Source organism: Bos indicus x Bos taurus, chromosome X (assembly GCF_003369695.1).
Source record: "Bos indicus x Bos taurus breed Angus x Brahman F1 hybrid chromosome X, Bos_hybrid_MaternalHap_v2.0, whole genome shotgun sequence".
In the NCBI taxonomy this organism is placed as follows: domain Eukaryota; kingdom Metazoa; phylum Chordata; class Mammalia; order Artiodactyla; family Bovidae; genus Bos; species Bos indicus x Bos taurus.
In genome coordinates, this window is record NC_040105.1 from 2,230,326 (window position 1) to 2,239,217 (window position 8,892).

The following is an 8,892-nucleotide window of genomic DNA, read 5'->3' on the forward strand; positions in this document are numbered from 1 at the left end:
CCCCTGTGCTGGCTGGAAACCCCTGGTTTGTTTTCCAGGCCAGAAAAAAAAAGAAAGAAAGAAAGAAACGGGGCTGACATGGAGAAGGAGCTAACGTGATGCCCGTGGTCGAAGGCGCCTTGACGGCCACGACCTCCATCAGCAGCACTGCCTGGGATGGTGAGTGACCGGGAGCATTAATGGTCTGCAGCCCTGTAGGCTGCCTCGGGCAGGAGTGCTGGTCTCCGAGAGAAGCGGGGGTTGGGGAGTGGGGAGCGAAAAATAAAGAGGCGGAAGACCCCATCGCCAGCAGCAGCGAGGCCTCCGGAAGAAAAGGATGTTTTCGTTAACAAGTTATGTTTCTATTGTTCTCAACTGCAAATCTCACCAAACTGCTAAGATTTTTTTTTCTTTCCTCTGTCTTCCATGGTCATGAAGAGGATTTAAGATAGTTATTTTTTTAATTATCAAAATTTTTTTTTACTGAAGTGCAATGCAGTTATAATGTGATAGTTTCAAGTGTGCAGCAAAGTGATTCAATTATATGTGTGTACACACACACACACACACACACATGGTCAGTTGCTCAGTCCTGAAGGACTCTTTCTGACCCCATGGACTGTAGCCCCCCAGACTCCTCTGTCCATGGGATGCTCCAGGCAAGAAGATTGGAGTGGGTTGCCACTTCCGGCTCCAAATGGAGGAAATAGCCTTGTTTTTTCTTTCCAAAAGCCGTGCGTGTGCCTTTTTTTTTTTTTTTTAATAATGGAAAGTTGAATGAGGGTTTTCACTAACAGAGCTTTCACACTGATGGCAATAACATTGGTTTAACGTGAACACTGGAGAAGGGAAGGGCAACCCACTTGGGTATCCTAGCCTGAAGCATCACATGGACAGAGGAGTCTGGGGGGCTACAGTCCACGGGGTCACAAAGAGTTGGAAACGACTGAGCGACTGACTATATCGAGAGAGAGAGAGAGAGAGAGAGAGAGAGAGCTGGCAAAAAGTTCCGAAAGATATTATGGAAAAACCAAAATGAACTTTTGGGCGTATATATATATATGATATATATATATTGGATTACTTTCCATTACAGATCATTATAGATTTTATAAATACTGAGTTTCCTGTGCTAGAGAGTAGAGCCTTGTTGTTTATCTATGTGATATATAGTATTGTGTATCTCCTCGGAGAAGGCAATGGCACCCCACTCCAGTACTCTTGTCTGGAAAATCCCATGGACGGAGGAGCCTGGTAGGCTGCAGTCCATGGGGTCACAAAGAGTCAGACACGACTGAGCGACTTCACTTTGACTTTTCACTTTCATGCATTGGAGAAGGACATGGCAACCCACTCCAGTGTTCTTGCCTGGAGAATCCCAGGGACGGGGGAGCCTGGTGGGCTGCCGTCTATGGGGTCGCACAGACTCGGACACGACTGAAGCGACTTAGCAGTAGCAGCATTGTGTATCTCCTAACCCCAAACCAGTAATTTATCCCTCCCTCCTTTTCTCCCCTGGTAGCCGTTAAGCTTCCATGTCTGTAAGTCTACTTCTGTTTTGTAAATAAGTTCCATCGTATGATCTTTTTAGAGTCCACATATAAGGGATGTGATGCGATTTAGTCTTTCTATGTCTGACGGCTTCACTCAGCACGACAGCCTCTAGTTGAATGCATGTTGCTGCAGATGGCATGCTCTCATTCTTTTTCAGGGCTGAGTAGTATTCCAGGATGTATACATGTACCACATCTTCTTTATCCATCCCTCTGCTGATGGACACTTAGGTTGCTTCCACGTCTTGGCTGTTGTAAACAGTGCTGCTATGAACATTGGGGTGTCTGTGTATTTTTGAATTTAAAGTTTTGTGTTGGCTATGTGCCCAGGAGGAAAGAACAGTTTTGAAAGACCATTTTCTTCTGGCATTTTCTCAGAAAAAAAAATCTCTTAATTCATTATTTCAGAGAAAAAGTTGAATATTCTACTTAATGGTTCTTTATTCCTCTCCCCTTTTCTGTATTCAATTCCCTCTTTTATTAATTCTCATTGGACTGCTATTATTATTATTTTTTGCATTATAAAAGTGAAGCCTTGGGTCAGGCACCGTCACTTCTTCTGATTCAGCTCAGTCATCACTTTGGGCAGAATATGTTTTTCAATTCTACTGACCTCGGCCTGAAATCAATTTCTTACAGCACCCTAATGTGTGTTTTCTAAGTTGCTTCAGTCGTGTCTGACTCTTTGCGACCCTATGGACCATAGCCCACCAGGCTCCTCTGTCCATGGGATTTCCCAGGCCAGAAAACTGGAGTGGGTTACCATTTCCTTTTCCAGAGGGATTTCCCCAACCCAGGGATGAAACTTGGGTCTCCTGCATTGGCAGGTGGATTCTTCACACCTGACCCACCAGGGAAGCCCGATAGCACCTAATGGGATGAAAACCCTTGATGCTGGGAAAGATTGAGGGCAGGAGGAGAAGGGGATGACAGAGCATGAGATGGTCGGATGGCATTACCGAGTCAACGGACGTGAGTTTGAGCAAGCTCCGGGAATTGGTGATGGACAGGAAACCCTGGCGTGCTGCAGTCTGTGGGGTCGCAAAGAGTCGCACGCGACTGAGAGGCTGAACAGCCACAGGAACAGAGAGTGACTTGGGTGGATATCGTGAAAAGTACACCTCATTTATTAAATAGGAAAATAAATACAGAATGAGGCCAGGAAGGAAGGCCTGACGGAGGGAAGGAGGGATGTAAGGATGGGAAAGAGGGAAGGGGGGAGAATGAAGGAAAGAAAGAGAAAAAGAAAGAAGACAAAGAAGAAATAAGAAAGTAAACAAGCCAACTCGTAGGAAGCAAAAGAAAAGGAAATCGTGGGGAACATCATTTTGGCAGAATGTGAAACAAGACTTCACACATTGTTTTGGAGGATGCAAGTAAATTAAATCAATTATGGCCCCTTTGAAATAAAATCCCACGGATGCCACGGGATCTGAGAAGCAATGAAAGTAAACTACCTCGGATGATGGAAAAAAAAAATTGAAGTACACCACACAGAGACGGCAAAATTGGAGAGAAAAGCAATAGCATGATAAAGATGAAATGAAGGTGGAGAGTACCAGATCGCAGAGCAGAAAGACTTGAAGGAGTTAGACGGGGAGGTTAGACTTCTATAATCTAAGCTACACGAAATAAAGAACTCAGATTCAACATGTGTTCAGACCGAAATATGATAGCAGCATCCGGACAGAAAACAAGCTGAATTTATGCCGCGCTCATAATCCTTTGAGAACGGATTTTGGAGGCAGACTTTTTAATCAGTGATGGAGTGACCTAAAAGGCAGTAATTACTTGAGACACCCCCGGGGGGCAAATCACAGAGATGGAACCATTTCCTACCCTGAGCTGTCGTCATTCAACTGTGAATGTTACGGGGAAGATATTTCCGAACACAGGAGACCTGGGGAAACAGAAAGCAGCCCTTCTCAAAAGGAAAAGGGAATCTGAACCCAGCCGGTCACGTAGATGAATGTTAAAGCCCAAAGCAACATACCGGGGATGGTAAAAAGCACCAAGGCAGGTGTTTGCCATGCATAATTTATCTGTTATACAAATGCAAAAAGTATCATTGTCACACTGATCCAAAGTAGGGATGGATGGGGAGACAGTGTCAGGACTAAGTTGAAATATGTCTCTCGATCGCTCTTCACAAAACAAGTGGACCTTTCAAAGATGATAGACAGTGAGAGAGGTTTATGGATATTATTCAAGAGTTTGGAGGACCCACTAGAACAACGAGACACAATGAAATAGTGAAAGCGAGGCAGAAAAGAATAAGGCAGGATGATCAATACGTTTTGAACATCCATATCTTTGTGAATAGGGATCAGTGCCAGGTTTATGCAGATAAGACAGGGACTTGCCTAGGTGGGGTCAGTGGTTAGGAATCCACCTTCCAGTGCAGGGGACACAGGTTTGACCCCTGGTCCCGAACGATCCCATATGCCCTGGGGCAACTAAGCTCGTGTGCCAGAACTGTGAAGTCTGCCCTAGAGACCTTGCTCTGCAACAGGAGAAGCCCCCGCAATGAGAAGCCCCACACAGCAACTAAAGAGTAGCCCCCGCTGCCCACAACTAGGGAAAGCCCACGCTCAGCCGCAAAGCTACAGCCAAAGTAAACAGATAAAGATGAGGATGAAACAAGGAAGGATTTTGAATATACTTACAGCTGGTATTAATCAACTTGAAAGTTGGACCATAGATGATGCAATGTCCATATTTGGGGAGGAAAGTAAAAATACACACACACAGAAACACAAAATCAGTTATTCAAACTCACGTCCATTGAGTCGGTGATGCCGTCCAACCGTCTCATCCTCTGTCGTCCCCTTCTCCTCCTGCCTTCAATCCTTCCCGGCATCAGTGTGTTTTCCAATGATCTGGCTCTTCACATCAGGTGGACAGAGTATCGGAGCTTCAGCATCAGTTTTCCTTCTGAATATTCAGGACTGATTTCCTTTCGGATGGCCTGCTTGGATGTCCTTGCAATCCAAGGGACTCTCAAGAGTCTTCTCCAGCACCAAAGTTCAAAAGCATCAGTTCTTCAACACTCCGCTTTCTTTATGGTCCAACTCTCACATCCATACATGACTACTGGAAAAACCATACTTTTGACCAAAGCTTTGACCAAACCAGACCTTTGTTGGTAAAGTAATGTCTCTGCTTTTTAATATGCTGTCTAGGTTGGTCATATCTTTTCTTCCAAGGAGCAAGCGTCTTTTAATTTCATAGCTGCAGTCAGGGCTTTGGAGTCCCCCCAAAAGTAGTCTGTCACTGTTTCCATTGTGTCCCCATCTATTTGCCACGAAGTGATGGGACCAGATGCCATGATCTCTGTTTTTTCAATGTTGAGTTTTAAGCCGGCTTTTCACTCTCCTCTTTTCACTTTACTAAAGAGCCTCTGTATGTTCCCTTACATCTCAGTTTAGCAAGACCATCTCTGATTTTAGTCTGGGTGTTCCGATAGAGAAGAAAGCTGCTCATTATTTGTTCCCTTTTTTGTTCTCTGTCCACGTGGATCAACTATCTCTGACGTCACTTGCTCCCCATTAGCAGTAGCAAGGAACAGAGAAAAATCCATAACGTTTTCTCCTTCGAGTCGACTGAAACCCTGAACTGCATTTTGTGAAAATAGTATATTGATCAAACTCATCAATATAAATAACTTGGAATAATCATTAAAAAAAACCCTCAAGTCCCATTCAGGATTTTTGGCGGATGAAAATACATAATGAAGAGAGCTATCAGGATGACAGCATTGTCCAACTGATCATACCGGACTGAAGGAGATATAATAGGAAATTGGTTTCCTCAAGTCAAAACAAAATACTGTTGTTATACCCTGGCATTCTCAGAAAGGTATTGCTTTGGAATTTTTAGACTTTTCATGCTTTATAAGTGTGGGCAGTAAGGGAGAAAACAGAAAACACTGAGGAGAGAAGAATATATATAAGGATCTGTCTTTAAAAATCCACTCTTAGGGGACCTCCTGGTGGTGCCAGGGTCAAGACTGGGCTTCCAGTGCAGGGGCCTGGGTTCAGTCCCTGCTCAGGGAGGTAGATAATGCATGCTACAATGAAGACCAAAGACCTCACATGTGGCAACCAAGACCCAGAGCAGCCAAATAAGAAAAAATATATATATATATTTAAAAAAATTCTGATATTGGGACTTCCCTGATGGTCCAGTGGCTAAGACTCTGCACTCCTACCCAGCGTAGGGAGTCCAGGTTCACTCTGGACTCCCTAGAATAACTAGATCCCACATGCCACAACTAAGATTTGATGCAGCCAAATAAATAAATATTTTTTTTAAAATGTGATATAGTATAGTGAAGTCGCTCAGTCGTGTCCGACTCTTTGTGACCCCATGGACTGTAGCCTACCAGGCTCCTCTGTCCATGGGATTTTCCAGGCAGTAGTCCTGGAGTGGATTGCCATTTCCTTCTCCAGGGGATCTTCCCAACCCAGGGATCGAACCTGGGTCTCCAGCATTGTAGACAGAGGCTTTACCGTCTGAGCCACCAGGGGAGTGCCCAATCTAATATTAACCATGTATTTTTTTTTAAGTTTGGCTTTCTTTATTATTTATTTCTTTTTAAAAATTTATTTATTTTAATTTAAAAAGTCAGCATTAAATTCCAATAGCATACAATGCACGGTATTCAAATATATACAAGTTAAACAAGTTGAAATGTACCTTTAAAATAGACAAGCTAATGCTTTTTAATGTATTCACGGACTTACCACCACCACAATCCAGGTCAGCACATTTCTTTCCTCTGAAAAGAAGCCTTCTACCCACTAGGTCACTTCTCATTCCTGGTCACCTCGATGCCCTTGGAGAAACATGAATCTACCTTCTCTCTGTAGGTTTTCTTATGCTGCATGTTGTAAGTGAAAAAGCACACAGCCTGTGTGGTTTTTCGGGATCTGGCATAGTGATTTCAAGGTTCACCCATACTGAAGCCTGTGTGATTGGTACATTGAGGTTGCGTGAAGTTGCTCAGTCGTGTCCGACTCTTTGTGACCCCATGGACTATAGCCCATCAGGCTTCTCCATCCATGAAATTTTCCAGGCAACAGTCCTGGAGTGGGTTGCCACTTCCTTCTCCAGAGGATCTTCCTGTCCCAGGGATTGAACCCGGGTATCCCGCATTGTGGGCAGATGCTTTTACCATCTGAGCCACCAGGGAACCCCAATTGGTACATTCTTCTTTGTTATTGCTGTTCAGTCGCTCAGTCGTGTCTGACTCTTTGTGCCCCATGGACTGCAGCAGGCCAGGCCTCCCTGTCCTTCACCATCTCCCGGAGTTTGCTCAGACTCGTGTCCCCCGAGTGAGTGAAGCTGTCTAACCATCCCATCTCATTCCTTTCTATGATCCGGTAATATTTTGTGACTATATGGACAGAACACACTTTGTTTTTCTATTCACCCACCCATGGACATTTGCAAGGTTTCCATTAGCTTAGCTATGATTACAAACAGCACTGAATGTCCACGGACAAGTTCTACGATGGAGACATGCTTTCTTACACAACCTGGAGTGGAATTGCTACATCACAGTAAAGATGTATCATGAAAGATTGGCATTCACCTTTATTTCAAAGAAAATGCAAGATTGTATGTGTGTGTTTGCCAACGAGTGTGTAGGACAGAGCCTAGCCCACGTAGTACATGATACACTGTGTCACGTGATTTATATCAGCCTCACATGTCAAGTACCCAAGATCACTGGAGCCTGTCTTTCAGCTTCCAGATACAACTTGTGTTTCTAAACCTCCTCTCTTTCTTGGTTCTTTTCTATATACAGAACGCCTTCTGTGAAAAGTATAGGCAGGGCTTTTCCTCAGCTCCTGGCCTATGTGATTTCCTTATTATACACACTCCCATCACTCATTTTAAATTCACTTTTAATTGCTCATGAGTATATTAGAAATGTGCCAGTATTTGTGATTAGCACAGAATCAGAGTCGTAGAGCTGCTGCTGCTGCTGCTAAGTCGCTTCAGTCGTGTCCGACTCTGTGGGACCCCACAGATGGCAGCCCGTCAGGCTCCCCCGTCCCTGGGATTCTCCAGGCAGGAACACTGGAGTGGGTTGCCCTTTCCTTCTCCAATGCATGAAAGTGAAAAGTCAAAGTGAGGTCGCTCAGCCGTGTCTGACTCTGAGCGACCCCATGGACTGCAGCCTACCAGGCTCTTCCGTCCATGGGATTTCCCAGGCAAGAGTACTGGAGTGGGGTGCCACTGAATCAGAGTCGTAGAGCAGGGAGCCTCAAATTCCTCTCTTACAAGCATCTTAAGTTTCTTTATGGGACTTCCCTGGTGGTCCGGTGGTTAGAAAATCTGCCTTGCAGTTCAGGGGACATAGGTTCGAGCCCTAGTCCAGGAACTAAGATCACACATTGCACAGAGCAGCTAAACCCTTGAGTGTAAATAAATATATAAATGTGTAAATAAATACGTAAAAATATATAAATACGTAAATAAATACATAAATAAATGTACATATATTAAAATAATTTGTTTTTCTTACTCCCCCATCATGTCTGAAACTAGCAGTTTTTCTTTGAATTAACTTGAAGCATTCACCGACTGAAATGCATGAGAGAATTCTAAATGTCCTTTGTACAGTCCAGGAACTCTGGCAGTTAATAAAAATCTTAACAATGGAAAAAATGTGAAAGGGAATTAACTTTTACAGTCTTCTGTTGCTCACTGAAATTTAGTTGGTGGTAGGAGAAAAAAAGAAAAAAAAAAGGATAGAAATGTAGCCATGAGAATAGAAAGATATGATTATTTAAATCATCCAAGGTTTTCCCTGATAGCTGAGTTGGTAAAGCATCTGCCTCCAATGCAGGAGACCCTGGTTCCATTCCTGGGTTGGGAAGATCCACTGGAGAAGGGATAGGCTACCCATCCAGTATCCTTGGGCTTCCCTGGTGGCTCAGCTGGTAAAGAATCCGCTTGCAATATGGGAGACCTGGGTTCAATCCCTGGATTGGGCAGATCCCCTGGAGAAGGGAAAGGTTACCCACTCCAGTATTCTGGCCTGGAGAATTCCATGGACTGCAGCACACCAGGCTTCCTTGTCCTTCACCAACCCCCAGAACCTGCTGAAACTCACGTCCATCGAGTCGGTGATGCCATCCCACCATCTCATCCTCTGTCGTCCCCTTCTCCTCATGCCTTCAATCTCTCCCAGTATCAGGGTGTTTTCCAAGGAGTCAGTATTGGAGTTTCAGCTTCAGCATCAGTCCTTCCAATGAATTTTCAGGACTGATTTCCTTTAGGATGGACTGGTTTGATTTCCCAGACCAGGATTTATGACCTGCTATCTGGAGCTTGTATACTACCTCTA

At 44.3% G+C, this 8,892-nt stretch overlaps 1 non-coding gene across 1 annotated transcript; it reads left to right on the forward strand.

Moving 5' to 3' along the window:
• Positions 1 to 8,349: 8,349 nt before the first annotated feature.
• TRNAW-CCA lies at positions 8,350 to 8,421 on the forward strand. Its single transcript has one exon. It is a non-coding gene; the product is annotated as a tRNA-Trp (tRNA).
• The last annotated feature ends 471 nt before the right edge of the window (positions 8,422 to 8,892 follow it).